Source organism: Pelophylax lessonae (genome assembly GCF_965119305.1).
Source record: "Pelophylax lessonae genome assembly, chromosome: 7".
Classification (NCBI taxonomy): domain Eukaryota; kingdom Metazoa; phylum Chordata; class Amphibia; order Anura; family Ranidae; genus Pelophylax; species Pelophylax lessonae.
In genome coordinates this window covers 269,995,691-270,017,318 of record NC_138774.1, presented here as the reverse complement: position 1 = coordinate 270,017,318, position 21,628 = coordinate 269,995,691, and the positions used below count along the sequence as shown (strand labels likewise).

Here is a 21,628-nt window from a genome sequence, read left to right as displayed (position 1 = left end):
GGGGATAGAGAGACTGGTGATAGAGACAGGACATGGGATAGAGAGACAGGTGATAGAGACAGGACATGGGATAGAGAGACTGGTGATAGAGACAGGACATGGGATAGAGGGACAGGTGATAGAGACAGGACATGGGATAGAGGGACAGGTGATAGAGACAGGACATGGGATAGAGGGACAGTGGATAGAGAGACAGGGGATAGAGACAGGGCATGGGATAGAGACAGGGCATGGGATAGAGAGACTGGTGAAAGAGACAGGACATGGGATAGAGAGAGACAGGTGATAGAGACAGGACATGGGATAGAGACAGGACATGGGATAGAGAGAGACAGGTGATAGAGACAGGACATGGGATAGAGAGACCAGTGATAGACAGGACATGGGATAGAGACAGGACATGGGATAGAGAGAGACAAGTGATAGAGACAGGACATGGGATAGAGAGACAGGTGATAGAGACAGGACATGGGATAGAGAGACAGGTGATAGAGACAGGACAGGGGATAGAGAGACTGGTGATAGAGACAGGACATGGGATAGAGAGACAGGTGATAGAGACAGGACATGGGATAGAGAGACAGGTGATAGAGACAGGACATGGGATAGAGAGACTGGTGATAGAGACAGGACAGGGGATAGAGAGACTGGTGATAGAGACAGGACAGGGGATAGAGAGACTGGTGATAGAGACAGGACATGGGATAGAGAGACAGGTGATAGAGACAGGACATGGGATAGAGAGACTGGTGATAGAGACAGGACATGGGATAGAGGGACAGGTGATAGAGACAGGACATGGGATAGAGGGACAGGTGATAGAGACAGGACATGGGATAGAGGGACAGTGGATAGAGAGACAGGGGATAGAGACAGGGCATGGGATAGAGACAGGGCATGGGATAGAGAGACTGGTGAAAGAGACAGGACATGGGATAGAGAGAGACAGGTGATAGAGACAGGACATGGGATAGAGACAGGACATGGGATAGAGAGAGACAGGTGATAGAGACAGGACATGGGATAGAGAGACCAGTGATAGAGACAGGACATGGGATAGAGACAGGACATGGGATAGAGAGAGACAAGTGATAGAGACAGGACATGGGATAGAGAGACAGGTGAAAGAGACAGGACATGGGATAGAGAGAGACAGGTGATAGAGACAGGACATGGGATAGAGAGAGACAGGTGATAGAGACAGGACATGGGATAGAGAGACAGGTGATAGAGACAGGACATGGGATAGAGAGAGACAGGTGATAGAGACAGGACATGGGATAGAGAGACAGGTGATAGAGACAGGACATGGGATAGAGAGAGACAGGTGATAGAGACAGGACATGGGATAGAGAGACTGGTGATAGAGACAGGGCATGGGATAGAGAGACTGGTGATAGAGACAGGACATGGGATAGAGAGACTGGTGATAGAGACAGGGCATGGGATAGAGAGACTGGTGATAGAGACAGGGCATGGGATAGAGAGACTGGTGATAGAGACAGGGCATGGGATAGAGAGACTGGTGATAGAGACAGGGCATGGGATAGAGAGACTGGTGATAGAGACAGGGCATGGGATAGAGAGACTGGTGATAGAGACAGGGCATGGGATAGAGAGACTGGTGATAGAGACAGGACATGGGATAGAGAGACTGGTGATAGAGACAGGGCATGGGATAGAGAGACTGGTGATAGAGACAGGACATGGGATAGAGAGACAGGTGATAGAGACAGGACATGGGATAGAGAGACAGGTGATAGAGACAGGACATGGGATAGAGAGACAGGTGATAGAGACAGGACATGGGATAGAGAGACAGGTGATAGAGACAGGTTATGGGATAGAAAGACAGGTGATAGAGACAGGACATGGGATAGAGAGACTGGTGATAGAGACAGGACATGGGATAGAAAGACAGGTGATAGAGAGACTGGTGATAGAGACAGGACATGGGATAGAGAGACTGGTGATAGAGACAGGACATGGGATAGAGAGACTGGTGATAGAGACAGGACATGGGATAGAGAGACTGGTGATAGAGACAGGACATGGGATAGAGAGACTGGTGATAGAGACAGGACATGGGATAGAAAGACTGGTGATAGAGACAGGACAGGGGATAGAGGGACAGGACATGGGATAGAGAGACTGGTTATAGAGACAGGACATGGGATAGAGAGACTGGTGATAGAGACAGGACATGGGATAGAGAGACTGGTGATAGAGACAGGACATGGGATAGAGAGACTGGTGATAGAGACAGGACATGGGATAGAGAGACTGGTGATAGAGACAGGACATGGGATAGAGAGACTGGTGATAGAGACAGGACATGGGATAGAGAGACTGGTGATAGAGACAGGACATGGGATAGAGAGACTGGTGATAGAGACAGGGCATGGGATAGAGAGACTGGTGATAGAGACAGGGCATGGGATAGAGAGACTGGTGATAGAGACAGGGCATGGGATAGAGAGACTGGTGATAGAGACAGGGCATGGGATAGAGAGACTGGTGATATAGACAGGGCATGGGATAGAGAGACTGGTGATAGAGACAGGGCATGGGATAGAGAGACTGGTGATAGAGACAGGGCATGGGATAGAGAGACTGGTGATAGAGACAGGGCATGGGATAGAGAGACTGGTGATAGAGACAGGGCATGGGATAGAGAGACTGGTGATAGAGACAGGGCATGGGATAGAGAGACTGGTGATAGAGACAGGGCATGGGATAGAGAGACTGGTGATAGAGACAGGACATGAGATAGACATGACAGGGAATAGACATGACAGGTGATAGAGACAGGGGATAGAGACAGGGCATGGGATAGAGAGACAGGTGATAGAGACAGGACATGAGATAGACATGACAGGGGATAGACATGACAGGTGATAGAGACAGGGGATAGAGACAGGGCATGGGATAGAGAGACAGGTGATAGAGACAGGACATGGGATAGAGAGACAGGTGATAGAGACAGGACATGGGATAGAGAGACTGGTGATAGAGACAGGACATGGGATAGAGAGACTGGTGATAGAGACATGACATGAGATAGACATGACAGGGGATAGACATGACAGGTGATAGAGACAGGGGATAGAGACAGGGCATGGGATAGAGAGACTGGTGATAGAGACAGGGCATGGGATAGAGAGACAGGTGATAGAGACAGGACATGGGATAGAGAGACTGGTGATAGAGACAGGACATGGGATAGAGAGACAGGTGATAGAGACAGGGCATGGGATAGAGAGACTGGTGATAGAGACAGGACATGGGATAGAGAGACTGGTGATAGAGACAGGACATGGGATAGAGAGACTGGTGATAGAGACAGGGCATGGGATAGAGAGACTGGTGATAGAGACAGGGCATGGGATAGAGAGACTGGTGATAGAGACAGGGCATGGGATAGAGAGACTGGTGATAGAGACAGGGCATGGGATAGAGAGACTGGTGATAGAGACAGGACATGGGATAGAGAGACTGGTGATAGAGACAGGACATGGGATAGAGAGACTGGTGATAGAGACAGGGCATGGGATAGAGAGACTGGTGATAGAGACAGGGCATGGGATAGAGAGACTGGTGATAGAGACAGGGCATGGGATAGAGAGACTGGTGATAGAGACAGGGCATGGGATAGAGAGACTGGTGATAGAGACAGGGCATGGGATAGAGAGACTGGTGATAGAGACAGGGCATGGGATAGAGAGACTGGTGATAGAGACAGGGCATGGGATAGAGAGACAGGTGATAGACAGGACATGGGATAGAGAGACAGGTGATAGAGACAGGACATGGGATAGAGAGACAGGTGATAGAGACAGGACATGGGATAGAGAGACAGGTGATAGAGACAGGACATGGGATAAAGAGACTGGTGATAGAGACAGGTTATGGGATAGAAAGACAGGTGATAGAGACAGGACATGGGATAGAGAGACTGGTGATAGAGACAGGACATGGGATAGAAAGACAGGTGATAGAGAGACTGGTGATAGAGACAGGACATGGGATAGAGAGACTGGTGATAGAGACAGGACATGGGATAGAAAGACTGGTGATAGACAGGAACGGGGATAGAGGGACAGGACATGGGATAGAGAGACTGGTGATAGAGACAGGACATGGGATAGAGAGACTGGTGATAGAGACAGGACATGGGATAGAGAGACTGGTGATAGAGACAGGACATGGGATAGAAAGACTGGTGATAGAGACAGGACAGGGGATAGAGGGACAGGACATGGGATAGAGAGACAGGTGATAGAGACAGGGCATGGGATAGAGAGACAGGTGATAGAGACAGGACATGGGATAGAGAGACTGGTGATAGAGACAGGACATGGGATAGAGAGACTGGTGATAGAGACAGGACATGGGATAGAGAGACAGGTGATAGAGACAGGGCATGGGATAGAGAGACTGGTGATAGAGACAGGACATGGGATAGAGAGACTGGTGATAGAGACAGGGCATGGGATAGAGAGACTGGTGATAGAGACAGGGCATGGGATAGAGAGACTGGTGATAGAGACAGGACATGGGATAGAGAGACTGGTGATAGAGACAGGACATGGGATAGAGAGACTGGTGATAGAGACAGGGCATGGGATAGAGAGACTGGTGATAGAGACAGGGCATGGGATAGAGAGACTGGTGATAGAGACAGGGCATGGGATAGAGAGACTGGTGATAGAGACAGGGCATGGGATAGAGAGACTGGTGATAGAGACAGGGCATGGGATAGAGAGACTGGTGATAGAGACAGGGCATGGGATAGAGAGACTGGTGATAGAGACAGGGCATGGGATAGAGAGACAGGTGATAGAGACAGGACATGGGATAGAGAGACAGGTGATAGAGACAGGACATGGGATAGAGAGACAGGTGATAGAGACAGGACATGGGATAAAGAGACTGGTGATAGAGACAGGTTATGGGATAGAAAGACAGGTGATAGAGACAGGACATGGGATAGAGAGACTGGTGATAGAGACAGGACATGGGATAGAAAGACAGGTGATAGAGAGACTGGTGATAGAGACAGGACATGGGATAGAGAGACTGGTGATAGAGACAGGACATGGGATAGAAAGACTGGTGATAGACAGGACAGGGGATAGAGGGACAGGACATGGGATAGAGAGACTGGTGATAGAGACAGGACATGGGATAGAGAGACTGGTGATAGAGACAGGACATGGGATAGAGAGACTGGTGATAGAGACAGGACATGGGATAGAGAGACTGGTGATAGAGACAGGACATGGGATAGAGAGACTGGTGATAGAGACAGGACATGGGATAGAGAGACTGGTGATAGAGACAGGACATGGGATAGAGAGACTGGTGATAGAGACAGGACATGGGATAGAGAGACTGTGGTGATAGAGACAGGACATGGGATAGAGAGACTGGTGATAGAGACAGGACATGGGATAGAAAGACAGGTGATAGAGAGACTGGTGATAGAGACAGGACATGGGATAGAAAGACTGGTGATAGAGACAGGACAGGGGATAGAGGGACAGGACATGGGATAGAGAGACTGGTGATAGAGACAGGACATGGGATAGAGAGACTGGTGATAGAGACAGGACATGGGATAGAGAGACTGGTGATAGAGACAGGGCATGGGATAGAGAGACTGGTGATAGAGACAGGGCATGGGATAGAGAGACTGGTGATAGAGACAGGGCATGGGATAGAGAGACAGGTGATAGAGACAGGACATGGGATAGAGAGACAGGTGATAGAGACAGGACATGGGATAGAGAGACAGGTGATAGAGACAGGACATGGGATAGAGAGACAGGTGATAGAGACAGGACATGGGATAAAGAGACTGGTGATAGAGACAGGTTATGGGATAGAAAGACAGGTGATAGAGACAGGACATGGGATAGAGAGACAGGTGATAGAGACAGGACATGGGATAGAGAGACTGGTGATAGAGACAGGACATGGGATAGAAAGACAGGTGATAGAGAGACTGGTGATAGAGACAGGACATGGGATAGAGAGACTGGTGATAGAGACAGGAAATGGGATAGAAAGACTGGTGATAGAGACAGGACAGGGGATAGAGGGACAGGACATGGGATAGAGAGACTGGTGATAGAGACAGGACATGGGATAGAGAGACTGGTGATAGAGACAGGACATGGGATAGAGAGACTGGTGATAGAGACAGGACATGGGATAGAGAGACTGGTGATAGAGACAGGACATGGGATAGAGAGACTGGTGATAGAGACAGGACATGGGATAGAGAGACTGGTGATAGAGACAGGACATGGGATAGAGAGACTGGTGATAGAGACAGGACATGGGATAGAGAGACTGGTGATAGAGACAGGACATGGGATAGAGAGACTGGTGATAGAGACAGGACATGGGATAGAGAGACTGGTGATAGAGACAGGACATGAGATAGACATGACAGGGGATAGACATGACAGGTGATAGAGACAGGGGATAGAGACAGGGCATGGGATAGAGAGACAGGTGTTAGAGACAGGACATGGGTTAGAGAGACAGGTGATAGAGACAGGATTGGGATAGAGAGACAGGTGATAGAGACAGGACATGGGATAGAGAGACAGGTGATAGAGACAGGACATGGGATAGAGAGACAGGTGATAGAGACAGGACATGGGATAGAGAGACTGGTGATAGAGACAGGACATGAGATAGACATGACAGGGGATAGACATGACAGGTGATAGAGACAGGGGATAGAGACAGGGCATGGGATAGAGAGACAGGTGTTAGAGACTGGACATGGGATAGAGAGACAGGTGATAGAGACAGGACATGGGATAGAGAGACTGGTGATAGAGACAGGACATGGGATAGAGAGACAGGTGATAGAGACAGGACATGGGATAGAGAGACAGGTGATAGAGACAGGACATGGGATAGAGAGACAGGTGATAGAGACAGGACATGGGATAGAGAGACTGGTGATAGAGACAGGACATGGGATAGAGAGACAGGTGATAGAGACAGGACATGGGATAGAGAGACAGGTGATAGAGACAGGACATGGGATAGAGAGACTGGTGATAGAGACAGGACATGGGATAGAGAGACTGGTGATAGAGACAGGACATGGGATAGAGAGACTGGTGATAGGGACAGGACATGGGATAGAGAGACAGGACATGGGATAGAGAGACTGGTGATAGAGACAGGACATGGGATAGAGAGACAGGTGATAGAGACAGGACATGGGATAGAGAGACTGGTGATAGAGACATGACATGGGATAGAGAGACTGTGGTGATAGAGACAGGACATGGGATAGAGAGACAGGTGATAGAGACAGGACATGGGATAGAGAGACTGGTGATAGAGACAGGACATGGGATAGAGAGACAGGTGATAGAGACAGGACATGGGATAGAGAGACAGGTGATAGAGACAGGACATGGGATAGAGAGACTGGTGATAGAGACAGGACATGGGATAGAGAGACAGGTGATAGAGACAGGACATGGGATAGAGAGACTTGGGATAGAGACAGGACATGGGATAGAGAGACTTGGGATAGAGACAGGACATGGGATAGAGAGACAGGTGATAGAGACAGGACATGGGATAGAGAGACTGGTGATAGAGACAGGACATGGGATAGAGAGACTGGTGATAGAGACAGGACATGGGATAGAGAGACTGGTGATAGACAGGACATGGGATAGAGAGACAGGACATGGGATAGAGAGACTGGTGATAGAGACAGGACATGGGATAGAGAGACAGGTGATAGAGACAGGACATGGGATAGAGAGACTGGTGATAGAGACATGACATGGGATAGAGAGACTGTGGTGATAGAGACAGGACATGGGATAGAGAGACAGGTGATAGAGACAGGACAGGGGATAGAGAGACTGGTGATAGAGACAGGACATGGGATAGAGAGACAGGTGATAGAGACAGGACATGGGATAGAGAGACAGGTGATAGAGACAGGACATGGGATAGAGAGACTGGTGATAGAGACAGGACATGGGATAGAGAGACAGGTGATAGAGACAGGACATGGGATAGAGAGACTTGGGATAGAGAGACAGGTGATAGAGACAGGACATGGGATAGAGAGACTTGGGATAGAGAGACAGCACGTGGGATAGAGGGACAGGACAGGGGATAGAGAGACATGGGATAGAGACAGGGCATGAAGAAGGAATGTGGGGAGATGGGGGTGACAGGACATGGGAAGGAGGAATGTAGAGAGATGGGGGTGACAGGACATGGGAAGGAGGAATGTGGAGAGATGGGGGTGACAGGACATGGGAAGGAGGAATGTAGAGAGATGGGGGTGACAGGACATGGGAAGAAGGAATGTGGAGATATGGGGGTGACAGGACATGGGAAGAAGGAATGTGGAGAGATGGGGGTGACAGGATATGGGAAGGAGGAATGTGGAGAGATGGGGGTGACAGGACATGGGGAGAAGGAATGTGGAGATATGGGGGTGACAGGACATGGGAAGAAGGAATGTAGAGAGATGGGGGTGACAGGACATGGGAAGGAGGAATGTGGAGAGATGGGGGGTGACAGGACATGGGAAGAAGGAATGGGGACAGATGGGGGTGACGGGACATGGGAAGAAGGAATGTGGAGAGATGGGGGGTGATGGGACATGGGAAGGAGGAATGTGGAGAGATGGGGGTGACAGGACATGGGAAGAAGGAATGTGGAGAGATGGGGGTGACAGGACATGGGGAGAAGGAATGTGGAGAGATGGGGGTGACAGGACATGGGAAGGAGGAATGTAGAGAGATGGGGGTGACAGGACATGGGAAGAAGGAATGTGGAGAGATGGGGGTGACAGGACATGGGAAGAAGGAATGTAGAGAGATGGGGGTGACAGGACATGGGAAGGAGGAATGTGGAGAGATGGGGGGTGACGGGACATGGGAAGGAGGAATGTGGAGAGATGGGGGTGACAGGACATGGGAAGGAGGAATGTGGAGAGATGGGGGTGACAGGATATGGGAAGAAGGAATGTGGAGAGATGGGGGTGACAGGATATGGGAAGGAGGAATGTGGAGAGATGGGGGTGACAGGACATGGGAAGGAGGAATGTGGAGAGATGGGGGTGACAGGACATGGGAAGAAGGAATGGGGACAGATGGGGGTGATGGGACATGGGAAGAAGGAATGGGGACAGATGGGGGTGATGGGACATGGGAAGAAGGAATGTGGAGAGATGGGGGTGACAGGACATGGGAAGGAGGAATGTGGAGGGATGGGGGTGACAGGACATGGGAAGGAGGAATGTGGAGAGATGGGGGTGATGGGACATGGGAAGAAGGAATGTGGAGAGATGGGGGTGACAGGACATGGGAAGGAGGAATGTGGAGAGATGGGGGTGACAGGACATGGGAAGAAGGAATGTGGAGAGATGGGGATGACAGGACATGGGAAGGAGGAATGTGGAGAGATGGGGGTGACAGGACATGGGAAGAAGGAATGTGGAGAGATGGGGGTGACAGGACATGGGAAGAAGGAATGTGGAGAGATGGGGGTGACAGGACATGGGAAGGAGGAATGTGGAGAGATGGGGGTGACGGGACATGGGAAGAAGGAATGTAGAGAGATGGGGGTGACAGGACATGGGAAGGAGGAATGTGGAGAGATGGGGGTGACAGGATATGGGAAGGAGGAATGTGGAGAGATGGGGGTGACAGGATATGGGAAGGAGGAATGTGGAGAGATGGGGGTGACAGGACATGGGAAGAAGGAATGTGGAGAGATGGGGGTGACAGGACATGGGAAGGAGGAATGTGGAGAGATGGGGGGTGATGGGACATGGGAAGGTGGAATGTGGAGAGATGGGGGTGACAGGACATGGGAAGAAGGAATGTGGAGAGATGGGGGTGACAGGACATGGGAAGGAGGAATGTGGAGAGATGGGGGTGACAGGACATGGGAAGGAGGAATGTGGAGAGATGGGGGTGACAGGACATGGGGAGAAGGAATGTGGAGAGATGGGGGTGACAGGACATGGGAAGGAGGAATGTGGAGAGATGGGGGTGACAGGACATGGGAAGGAGGAATGTGGAGAGATGGGGGTGACAGGACATGGGGAGAAGGAATGTGGAGAGATGGGGGTGACAGGACATGGGAAGGAGGAATGTAGAGAGATGGGGGTGACAGGACATGGGAAGGAGGAATGTGGAGAGATGGGGGTGACAGGATATGGGAAGGAGGAATGTGGAGAGATGGGGGTGACAGGACATGGGAAGAAGGAATGTAGAGAGATGGGGGTGACAGGACATGGGAAGAAGGAATGTGGAGAGATGGGGGTGACAGGATATGGGAAGGAGGAATGTGGAGAGATGGGGGTGACAGGATATGGGAAGGAGGAATGTGGAGAGATGGGGGTGACAGGACATGGGAAGAAGGAATGTGGAGAGATGGGGGTGACAGGATATGGGAAGGAGGAATGTGGAGAGATGGGGGTGACAGGACATGGGAAGGAGGAATGTGGAGAGATGGGGGTGACAGGACATGGGGAGAAGGAATGTGGAGAGATGGGGGTGACAGGATATGGGAAGGAGGAATGTGGAGAGATGGGGGTGACAGGACATGGGAAGGAGGAATGGGGACAGATGGGGGTGACAGGACATGGGAAGAAGGAATGTGGAGAGATGGGGGTGATGGGACATGGGAAGAAGGAATGTGGAGAGATGGGGGTGATGGGACATGGGAAGGAGGAATGTGGAGAGATGGGGGTGACAGGACATGGGAAGAAGGAATGTAGAGAGATGGGGGTGACAGGACATGGGAAGAAGGAATGTGGAGAGATGGGGGTGACAGGATATGGGAAGGAGGAATGTGGAGAGATGGGGGTGACAGGATATGGGAAGGAGGAATGTGGAGAGATGGGGGTGACAGGACATGGGAAGAAGGAATGTGGAGAGATGGGGGTGACAGGATATGGGAAGGAGGAATGTGGAGAGATGGGGGTGACAGGACATGGGAAGGAGGAATGTGGAGAGATGGGGGTGACAGGACATGGGGAGAAGGAATGTGGAGAGATGGGGGTGACAGGATATGGGAAGGAGGAATGTGGAGAGATGGGGGTGACAGGACATGGGAAGGAGGAATGGGGACAGATGGGGGTGACAGGACATGGGAAGAAGGAATGTGGAGAGATGGGGGTGATGGGACATGGGAAGAAGGAATGTGGAGAGATGGGGGTGATGGGACATGGGAAGGAGGAATGTGGAGAGATGGGGGTGACGGGACATGGGAAGAAGGAATGTAGAGAGATGGGGGTGACGGGACATGGGAAGAAGGAATGTAGAGAGATGGGGGTGACAGGACATGGGAAGGAGGAATGTGGAGAGATGGGGGTGACAGGATATGGGAAGGAGGAATGTGGAGAGATGGGGGTGACAGGACATGGGAAGGAGGAATGTGGAGAGATGGGGGTGACAGGACATGGGGAGAAGGAATGTGGAGAGATGGGGGTGACAGGATATGGGAAGGAGGAATGTGGAGAGATGGAGGTGACAGGACATGGGAAGGAGAGATGGGGGGTGACAGGACATGGGAAGGAGGAATGTGGAGAGATGGGGGTGACAGGACATGGGAAGAAGGAATGTGGAGAGATGGGGGTGACAGGATATGGGAAGGAGGAATGTGGAGAGATGGGGGTGACAGGACATGGGAAGAAGGAATGTAGAGAGAATGGGGGTGACAGGACATGGGAAGAAGGAATGTGGAGAGATGGGGGTGACAGGACATGGGAAGAAGGAATGTGGAGAGATGGGGGTGACAGGACATGGGAAGAAGGAATGTGGAGAGATGGGGGTGATGGGACATGGGAAGAAGGAATGTGGAGAGATGGGGGTGACAGGATATGGGAAGGAGGAATGTGGAGAGATGGGGGTGACAGGACATGGGAAGGAGGAATGTGGAGAGATGGGGGTGACAGGACATGGGGAGAAGGAATGTGGAGAGATGGGGGTGACAGGATATGGGAAGGAGGAATGTGGAGAGATGGAGGTGACAGGACATGGGAAGGAGAGATGGGGGGTGACAGGACATGGGAAGGAGGAATGTGGAGAGATGGGGGTGACAGGACATGGGAAGAAGGAATGTGGAGAGATGGGGGTGACAGGACATGGGAAGGAGGAATGTGGAGAGATGGGGGTGACAGGACATGGGAAGAAGGAATGTGGAGAGATGGGGGTGATGGGACATGGGAAGAAGGAATGTGGAGAGATGGGGGTGACAGGACATGGGAAGAAGGAATGTGGAGAGATGGGGGTGATGGGACATGGGAAGAAGGAATGTGGAGAGATGGGGGTGACAGGACATGGGAAGAAGGAATGTGGAGAGATGGGGGTGACAGGACATGGGAAGGAGGAATGTGGAGAGATGGGGGTGACAGGACATGGGAAGGAGGAATGTGGAGAGATGGGGGTGACAGGACATGGGAAGGAGGAATGTGGAGAGATGGGGGTGACAGGACATGGGGAGAAGGAATGTGGAGAGATGGGGGTGACAGGACATGGGAAGGAGGAATGTGGAGAGATGGGGGTGACAGGATATGGGAAGGAGGAATGTGGAGAGATGGGGGTGACAGGACATGGGAAGAAGGAATGTAGAGAGATGGGGGTGACAGGACATGGGAAGAAGGAATGTGGAGAGATGGGGGTGACAGGATATGGGAAGGAGGAATGTGGAGAGATGGGGGTGACAGGATATGGGAAGGAGGAATGTGGAGAGATGGGGGTGACAGGACATGGGAAGAAGGAATGTGGAGAGATGGGGGTGACAGGATATGGGAAGGAGGAATGTGGAGAGATGGGGGTGACAGGACATGGGAAGGAGGAATGTGGAGAGATGGGGGTGACAGGACATGGGGAGAAGGAATGTGGAGAGATGGGGGTGACAGGATATGGGAAGGAGGAATGTGGAGAGATGGGGGTGACAGGACATGGGAAGGAGGAATGGGGACAGATGGGGGTGACAGGACATGGGAAGAAGGAATGTGGAGAGATGGGGGTGATGGGACATGGGAAGAAGGAATGTGGAGAGATGGGGGTGATGGGACATGGGAAGGAGGAATGTGGAGAGATGGGGGTGACGGGACATGGGAAGAAGGAATGTAGAGAGATGGGGGTGACGGGACATGGGAAGAAGGAATGTAGAGAGATGGGGGTGACAGGACATGGGAAGGAGGAATGTGGAGAGATGGGGGTGACAGGATATGGGAAGGAGGAATGTGGAGAGATGGGGGTGACAGGATATGGGAAGGAGGAATGTGGAGAGATGGGGGTGACAGGACATGGGAAGAAGGAATGTGGAGAGATGGGGGTGACAGGATATGGGAAGGAGGAATGTGGAGAGATGGGGGTGACAGGACATGGGAAGAAGGAATGTAGAGAGAATGGGGGTGACAGGACATGGGAAGAAGGAATGTGGAGAGATGGGGGTGACAGGACATGGGAAGAAGGAATGTGGAGAGATGGGGGTGACAGGACATGGGAAGAAGGAATGTGGAGAGATGGGGGTGATGGGACATGGGAAGAAGGAATGTGGAGAGATGGGGGTGACAGGATATGGGAAGGAGGAATGTGGAGAGATGGGGGTGACAGGACATGGGAAGGAGGAATGTGGAGAGATGGGGGTGACAGGACATGGGGAGAAGGAATGTGGAGAGATGGGGGTGACAGGATATGGGAAGGAGGAATGTGGAGAGATGGAGGTGACAGGACATGGGAAGGATAGATGGGGGGTGACAGGACATGGGAAGGAGGAATGTGGAGAGATGGGGGTGACAGGACATGGGAAGAAGGAATGTGGAGAGATGGGGGTGACAGGACATGGGAAGGAGGAATGTGGAGAGATGGGGGTGACAGGACATGGGAAGAAGGAATGTGGAGAGATGGGGGTGATGGGACATGGGAAGAAGGAATGTGGAGAGATGGGGGTGACAGGACATGGGAAGAAGGAATGTGGAGAGATGGGGGTGACAGGACATGGGAAGAAGGAATGTGGAGAGATGGGGGTGATAGGACATGGGAAGAAGGAATGTGGAGAGATGGGGGTGACAGGACATGGGAAGGAGGAATGTGAAGAGATGGGGGTGACAGGACATGGGAAGAAGGAATGTGGAGAGATGGGGGTGACAGGACATGGGAAGAAGGAATGTGGAGAGATGGGGGTGACAGGACATGGGAAGGAGGAATGTGAAGAGATGGGGGTGACAGGACATGGGAAGAAGGAATGTGGAGAGATGGGGGTGATAGGACATGGGAAGAAGGAATGGGGACAGATGGGGGTGACAGGTTGAACACAGATCCTAATAGGATTTCAGAAGCTTGTTGAAAGCCTGCTAGCAGCTTGTTTAAAGTGACAATCAGCACTCCCATCAGGATCTGTGTATAACATTTTTCTAACAGGAGCTGAAGGGCGCTTTAAATGCTTAGATAAAGCTGTTGGAAGCTTGCTGTGCACGTTGCTCTTATACAAACTGAAGCCTGTGTGTAACAGAGCAGACAGTAGCAGACTGGTCCTGATATGCAAGGGCAACACTGAAACCCATCATATCCTCTTATCTCTAAGTGTTTATGGATTCCATTGGCCAGAACATTATTTTATTCTGGCCAATTGGAAGGAATAAACTCTCTAGCACTGAACTTGTCTAGCATTTAGGCGCCTAAAGTGTTTTTTCTGTCCAAAAGCTCCTCTCCTGAACGGGGAATGATGTTGAGTTTTTCAGCCTGTAGATGCTCTTCTAATACACCTATGTAATCATGGACACACTGGGGTCGATATACTAAAACTGGAGAGTGCAAAATCTGATGCAGATGTGCATGGTAGCCAATCAGCTTCCAGTATTGAGCCTAATTGAACAAGCTGAGTTTAGAAAGTGATTGGCTACCATGCACAGCTGAACCAGTTTTTGCACTCTAGTTTTAGTAAATCTACCCCATAGTGTAAGGACCCTTTCACACGGTGACGGAGTCCGTTCTGCTCAGTGGGGGATCGATCCGCCGATCCCTGCTGAGCAGGTGGATGACAGCTCCGTCTCCTCTCTGTGTGCAGAGATGGAGCTGTCAGATCCCCGCTGTCCTCTATGGGGAGATCGGATGAGAACGGACCGCCTGTCTGTTCTCATCCGATCCCATCCGATCCGCCAGGCGGATGGAAAATAGGGTTTCCATCCGTCCGGATTTTGCAGACAGGATCGGAATTGGATAGCAGCGGGTGTCAGTGGAGATGTCTCGGCTGACACCCGCTGCCCCATAGGGATGCATGGAGCAAAAACTGACAGGCGGATCGGATCGCCCGTGTGAAAGGGGCCTTAAAGTGGAGTTCCACCCATTTTAATAAATTGGATTACATAGATGTATGTAATCCCCTTTAAAACGACTTTTACCAATGGAAAGTTTTTTTTTTTTTTGTTGCTAGTAAATACCTTATTTTCTGCTTTATTTATCCTCTTCTCACTTCCGGGTCCGGTCGGCGATTACGTCATTCAGTGATTCGCAGTGTGTGCTGGGATGTATCTCAGGCCATGAAATCTCGCATTATTACACAGGAGATGAGCTGTACTGCGTGCTCTGCCCCGCCTCCGCCCCGCCTCCTCTCAGTGAGCTGTAAGTATGTATTGTATTGAGGCCATGCTCCGCCCCGTCTCTGCCCCGCCTCCTCTCAGTGAGCTGTACTGTATGTATTGTATTGAGGCCGTGCTCCGCCCCACCTCCTCTCAGTGAGCTGTACTGTATGTATTGTATTGAGGCCGTGCTCCGCCCCGCCTCCTCTCAGTGAGCTGTACTGTATGTATTGTATTGAGGCCGTGCTCCGCCCCGCCTCCTCTCAGTGAGCTGTAAGTATGTATTGTATTGAGGCCATGCTCCGCCCCGTCTCTGCCCCGCCTCCTCTCAGTGTGCTGTACTGTATGTATTGAGGCCGTGCTCCGCCCCGCCTCCTCTCAGTGAGCTGTACTGTATGTATTGTATTGAGGCCGTGCTCCGCCCCGCCTCCTCTCAGTGAGCTGTACTGTATGTATTGTATTGAGGCCGTGCTCCGCCCCGCCTCCTCTCAGTGAGCTGTAAGTATGTATTGTATTGAGGCCATGCTCCGCCCCGTCTCTGCCCCGCCTCCTCTCAGTGAGCTGTACTGTATGTATTGTATTGAGGCCATGCTCTGCCCCGCCTCCTCTCAGTGAGCTGTACTGTATGTATTGTATTGAGGCCGTGCTCCGCCCCGCCTCCTCTCAGTGAGCTGTAAGTATGTATTGTATTGAGGCCATGCTCCGTCCCGTCTCTGTCCCGCCTCCTCTCAGTGAGCTGTACTGTATGTATTGTATTGAGGCCGTGCTCTGCCCCGCCTCCTCTCAGTGAGCTGTACTGTATGTATTGTATTGAGGCCGTGCTCCGCCCCGCCTCCTCTCAGTGAGCTCAGTGAGGATATAATGCTTTCAGTCCCCGCTCACTGAGAGGAGGCGGGGCAGAGCACGCAGTACAGCTCATCTCCTGTTTAATAATGCGAGATTTCATGGCCTGAGATACATCCCAGCACACACTGCAAATCGCCGAATGACCTAATCGCCGACCGGACCCGGAAGTGAGAAGAGGATAAATAAAGCAGAAGGTAAGGTATTTACTAGCAAAAAAAAAAAAAGTGTCCATTCAATTGGTAAAAGTCGTTTTAAAGGGGATTACATACATCTATGTAATCCAAGTTATTAAAATGGGTGGAACTCCACTTTAAGGTGTTTTTACAGGATGGGGAAGAAAGTGTTTTTAAGCTTAGTATACATGAGGCCTAAATCTGTCATCTGTGGTTACTATGCAGATTGTTTATAGTTGTAGATATAAAAGGTGGGCTGGTCATGCTGGAATATTCTATAACGGGCACTTTGGCTGGTTTTTGTAAGTTGGCTTTACGTACATTGTTACATAGATGGTAACGCTGAATAAAAGACACTGGTCCATCCAGTTTAACCTGTGTGTGACAGACCCATGACAGAAAGCCACTGTTCATAAAGGCAAATTTCTGAAAGTTCTGTATATGTGAACAATTGTTACTGTGACATCTACCTTTCTATCCATACAAGTGATCGGGAATAAAGCTGGGGGTAGAGGGTGATTGGGCGCATTTTACTAGTTGTCGTTAGAGGATAAGTTCACCTTTGGGAACATGGTAAATAGTTGATCAGGTTAAAAAAAGACACAAGTCCATCTAGTTCAACAATTAAAAAAAAAACTGCTATACAATCCCATATACACATTTCCATACTAGGGGTGCACCGACTTTTCTAGTCCCGATACCTGGCATTGTGTATCTGCCGATACCTAAACCAATCCGGAACTACACAAATACACAATATGCATGCGGCTGCAGTACAGAGCAAAGCCGCTGCTTCATGTGTGTGGCTCCTCCATTCACAGACGGAGTGCATGTGATATCACTCCACCTGTGAGCCGGACCTATACAGGAAGTAGCGGCTCCGTGCAAAGAAGGGACGGCTGAGCTGGGACTCAGCAAAACCGGATCGGCCCGTGGATCAGTTAATTTTACCGATCCAGCTATTTTGGCAGTAGATTCGGCACCGATATCCGATCCTAATATCGGATCGGTGAATCCCTATTCTATACCCACAGTTGATCCAGAGGAAGGTGAAAAAACCCCAGCGAAGCATGATCCAATTTGCTACAGCAGGGGGAATAAAATTCCTTCCTGATCCCCTGAGAGGCAATCAGATATTCCCTGGATCAACTTTACCTATAAATGTGAGTACCCAGTTATATTATGTACACCTGGGAAAGAATCCAGGCTTTTTTTAAAGCAATCTCCTGAGCTGGCCAGAACCACCTCTGGAGGGAGTCTACTCCACATTATCACAGCTCTTACTGTGAAGAAACCTTTCCGTATTTGGAGACGACATAACGTAACGCTAGACATAAAGAGGGCCCCTTGTCCTCTGTGATGACATTAGGCCCCTCTCACAAGGGCTTTTTCGATCAGGTCTGTCTGTCAGTTTTTCAGGCGGACCTGATCGAATGCTCCATGCAGCCCTATGGAGCGGCAGATGTCAGCCGAGACATGTCCGCTGCTATCCGATCCCGTCCATGAACTCCGGATGGATGGAAACCCCTATTTTCCATTTTCTGGAGGATCGGATGAGAACAGACATGCAGTCCGTTGTCATCCGATCTCCCCATAGAGGACAGCAGGGATCTGACAGCTCCGTCTCTGCACACAGAGCAGAGATGGAGCTATCAACCGCCTGCTCAGCAGGGATCGGCGGTTCGATCCCCTGCTGAGCAGAACGGACTCCGTCGGGTGCACCGCCCGTGTGAAAGGGGCTTAAAGTGAAAAACGCAACACCAAGTTAGCTATATGGACCCCTTATGTATTTATACATGTTGATCATATCCCCCCTTAATCGCCTCTTCTCAAGAGAGAATAAATTCAGTTCCTCTAATCTTTCCTCATAGCTGAGCTCCTCCATGCCTCTTATCAGTTTGGTTGCCCTTCTCTGCACTTTCTCCAGTTCCCCAAAATCCTTTTTATGAACTGGTGCCCAAAACTGAACTGCATATTCCAGATGAGGTCTTACTAATGATCTGTACAGGGGCAAAATGATATCTCTCTCTCTGGAGTCCATGCCTCTGTTAATACAAGAAAGGACTTTGCTTGCTTTGCAAACTGCAGCTTGGCATTGCCGTATTTATGGTGGAACATGTTCCCAAAACTGCAGCCGCTGCCCGATTAACCCCCCCCCCCCATGGCAGCAGTACAGGGAGAGGTTTACTGTACTAGCTGTCACTTTTTTAAATCATGGGTGTGCAGGGCTCCGCCCACACAACTGCGTCATTCACATAGCTCTGTGTATGAAGGAACTACAAGCCTCAACATTATTTGCGGCTGTCAGCTTGTAGTTATCAATAAACTACCATAACGCTGTGGAGCACTGTGGTAGTTGATTGATTCTTCCTGCCAGTGTATCCGCTTGCCAGTATGGGATCTATGGGCACACAGATACACTGACAGATCTGCAGGAGACCTGCATGGCACCAGCGATCTGCTGATCACTGGTGCAATGCTTTACAGGCTCCAAAAAAAAAAAATGCACATTTTGTGCAGGTAAAAAAATATAAAAAAATGTGCATTTATTATTTAGAAAAGTGTACTTATCCTTTAAATTGGAGTTCCACCCATTTTAGTAACTTTAGATGTATGTAATCCCCTTTTAAAACTACTTTTATCAATGGAAAGTTTTTTTTTTTTTGCTAGTAAATACCTTATTTTCTTCTTTATTCATCCTCTCCTCACTTCCGGGTCTGGTCGGCGATTCGCAGGGGGTTCTGGGATGTATCTCATAGCATGAAATCTCACATTATTACCCAGGAGCGCAGCTGTACTGTTTGTATTGAGGCCGTGCTCTGCCCCGCCTCCTCTCAGTGAGCTGTACTGTATGTATTGTTTTGAGGCTGTGCGGGGCGGAGGCGGGGCAGAGCACGGCCTCAATACAATACATACAGTACAGCTCACTGAGAGGAGGCGGGGCAGAGCACGGCCTCAATACAATACATACAGTACAGCTCACTGAGAGGAGGCGGGGCGGAGCACGGCCTCAATACAATACATACAGTACAGCTCACTGAGAGGAGGCGGGGCGGAGCACGGCCTCAATACAATACATACAGTACAGCTCACTGAGAGGAGGCGGGGCGGAGCACGGCCTCAATACAATACATACAGTACAGCTCACTGAGAGGAGGCGGGGCGGAGCACGGCCTCAATACAATACATACAGTACAGCTCACTGAGAGGAGGCGGGGCGGAGCACGGCCTCAATACAATACATACAGTACAGCTCACTGAGAGGAGGCGGGGCAGAGCACGGCCTCAATACAATACATACAGTACAGCTCACTGAGAGGAGGCGGGGCGGAGCACGGCCTCAATACAATACATACAGTACAGCTCACTGAGAGGAGGCGGGGCGGAGCACGGCCTCAATACAATACATACAGTACAGCTCACTGAGAGGAGGCGGGGCGGAGCACGGCCTCAATACAATACATACAGTACAGCTCACTGAGAGGAGGCGGGGCGGAGCACGGCCTCAATACAATACATACAGTACAGCTCACTGAGAGGAGGCGGGGCGGAGCACGGCCTCAATACAATACATACAGTACAGCTCACTGAGAGGAGGCGGGGCGGAGCACGGCCTCAATACAATACATACAGTACAGCTCACTGAGAGGAGGCGGGGCGGAGCACGGCCTCAATACAATACATACAGTACAGCTCACTGAGAGGAGGCGGGGCGGAGCACGGCCTCAATACAATACATACAGTACAGCTCACTGAGAGGAGGCGGGGCGGAGCACGGCCTCAATACAATACATACAGTACAGCTCACTGAGAGGAGGCGGGGCAGAGCACGACCTCAATACAAACAGTACAGATCAGCTCCTGTGTAATAATGCGAGATTTCATGCTATGAGATACATCCCAGCACCCCCTGCGAATCGACGAATTACGTAATCGCCGACTGGACCCGGAAGTGAGGAGAGGATGAATAAAGAAGAAAATAAGGTATTTACTAGCCAAAAAAAAAAAACTTTGGTAAAAGTCGTTTTAAAGGGGATTACATACATCTGTAATCTAAGTTATTAAAAATGGGTGGAACTCCACTTTTAAGTAGAAGATATTCATATCTACAGAGATGGCCATGAAAGTGTGTTCTATTTTGTTGCCTAGTCTGTATTGACCATTATTGAAATCGTGTTTTAAATTTTGAGCTGCGAAAAATGATTAACATGATTTAGTCCCCAAAATGGGCAATTTAAAAAAAAAAAAAAAAACTGCAAAAGGTGAAAACTTCAGCTGAAGAATGAGATGTTCACATAAAACTTTTGCCTCGTGTGCAGATTTGCTTTGGTGGGATTATCATTTCTTTATTGCAGGCTTCATACAATTCCCCTTTTGTCCTCCTTTTAAAGAATGCTGCATTTCTTGTCCTCAAACTAGGAAAAGCACTGACTTGGGAAAATGTATCCAGTCAGTGTATGAGATTGGCGGTGACAGCGATATCACTCCCTGTGACTTGTTCCTTTACTTGTTAGTGTAATTCTCCATCCAATAATGAATCGAAGTTTGCAGAAGTCTACAAAGTAACTTCTAGAACAGGGATATGCAAACTGTGGCCCTCCAGCTGTTGCAAAACTACCAGTCCCATCGTGCCTCTGCCAATGGGTGTCATGCTTGTGGCTGTCAGTCTTGCTATGCCACATGGGACTTGTAGTTCTGCAACATCTGGAGGGCCACAGTTTGCTTATCTCTGTTCTAGAACTTTAGTTACAGCAGAGATCTCGTATTTGGAGTAGGGATCGACTGATTATCGACATAACTGATATATCGAGGGCCGATATGCACTTTCCCCGATATTTTGGAATCGGCCACCAAGGTGGCCGATATTTCGGAAAGTGCTTCTACCGGAGTGATGCCTGCAGCTAGAGGCATCACCCCGATATTGGCATCTATAGCCAAGGGTCGGCTGTCTTGTAATGACAACCAATGTGGCTGAGAAGCCGCTCGGCTGTCATTACAAGGAGCG

The 21,628-nt window shown here is 50.2% G+C and overlaps 1 protein-coding gene across 1 annotated transcript in view; it reads left to right on the top strand.

The window, feature by feature from the left end:
- GOLGA2 (golgin A2) overlaps positions 1 to 21,628 on the top strand; it is a 159,646-nt gene that overhangs the window by 1,143 nt on the left and 136,875 nt on the right. The gene's annotated exons all lie outside the window — the stretch shown is intronic.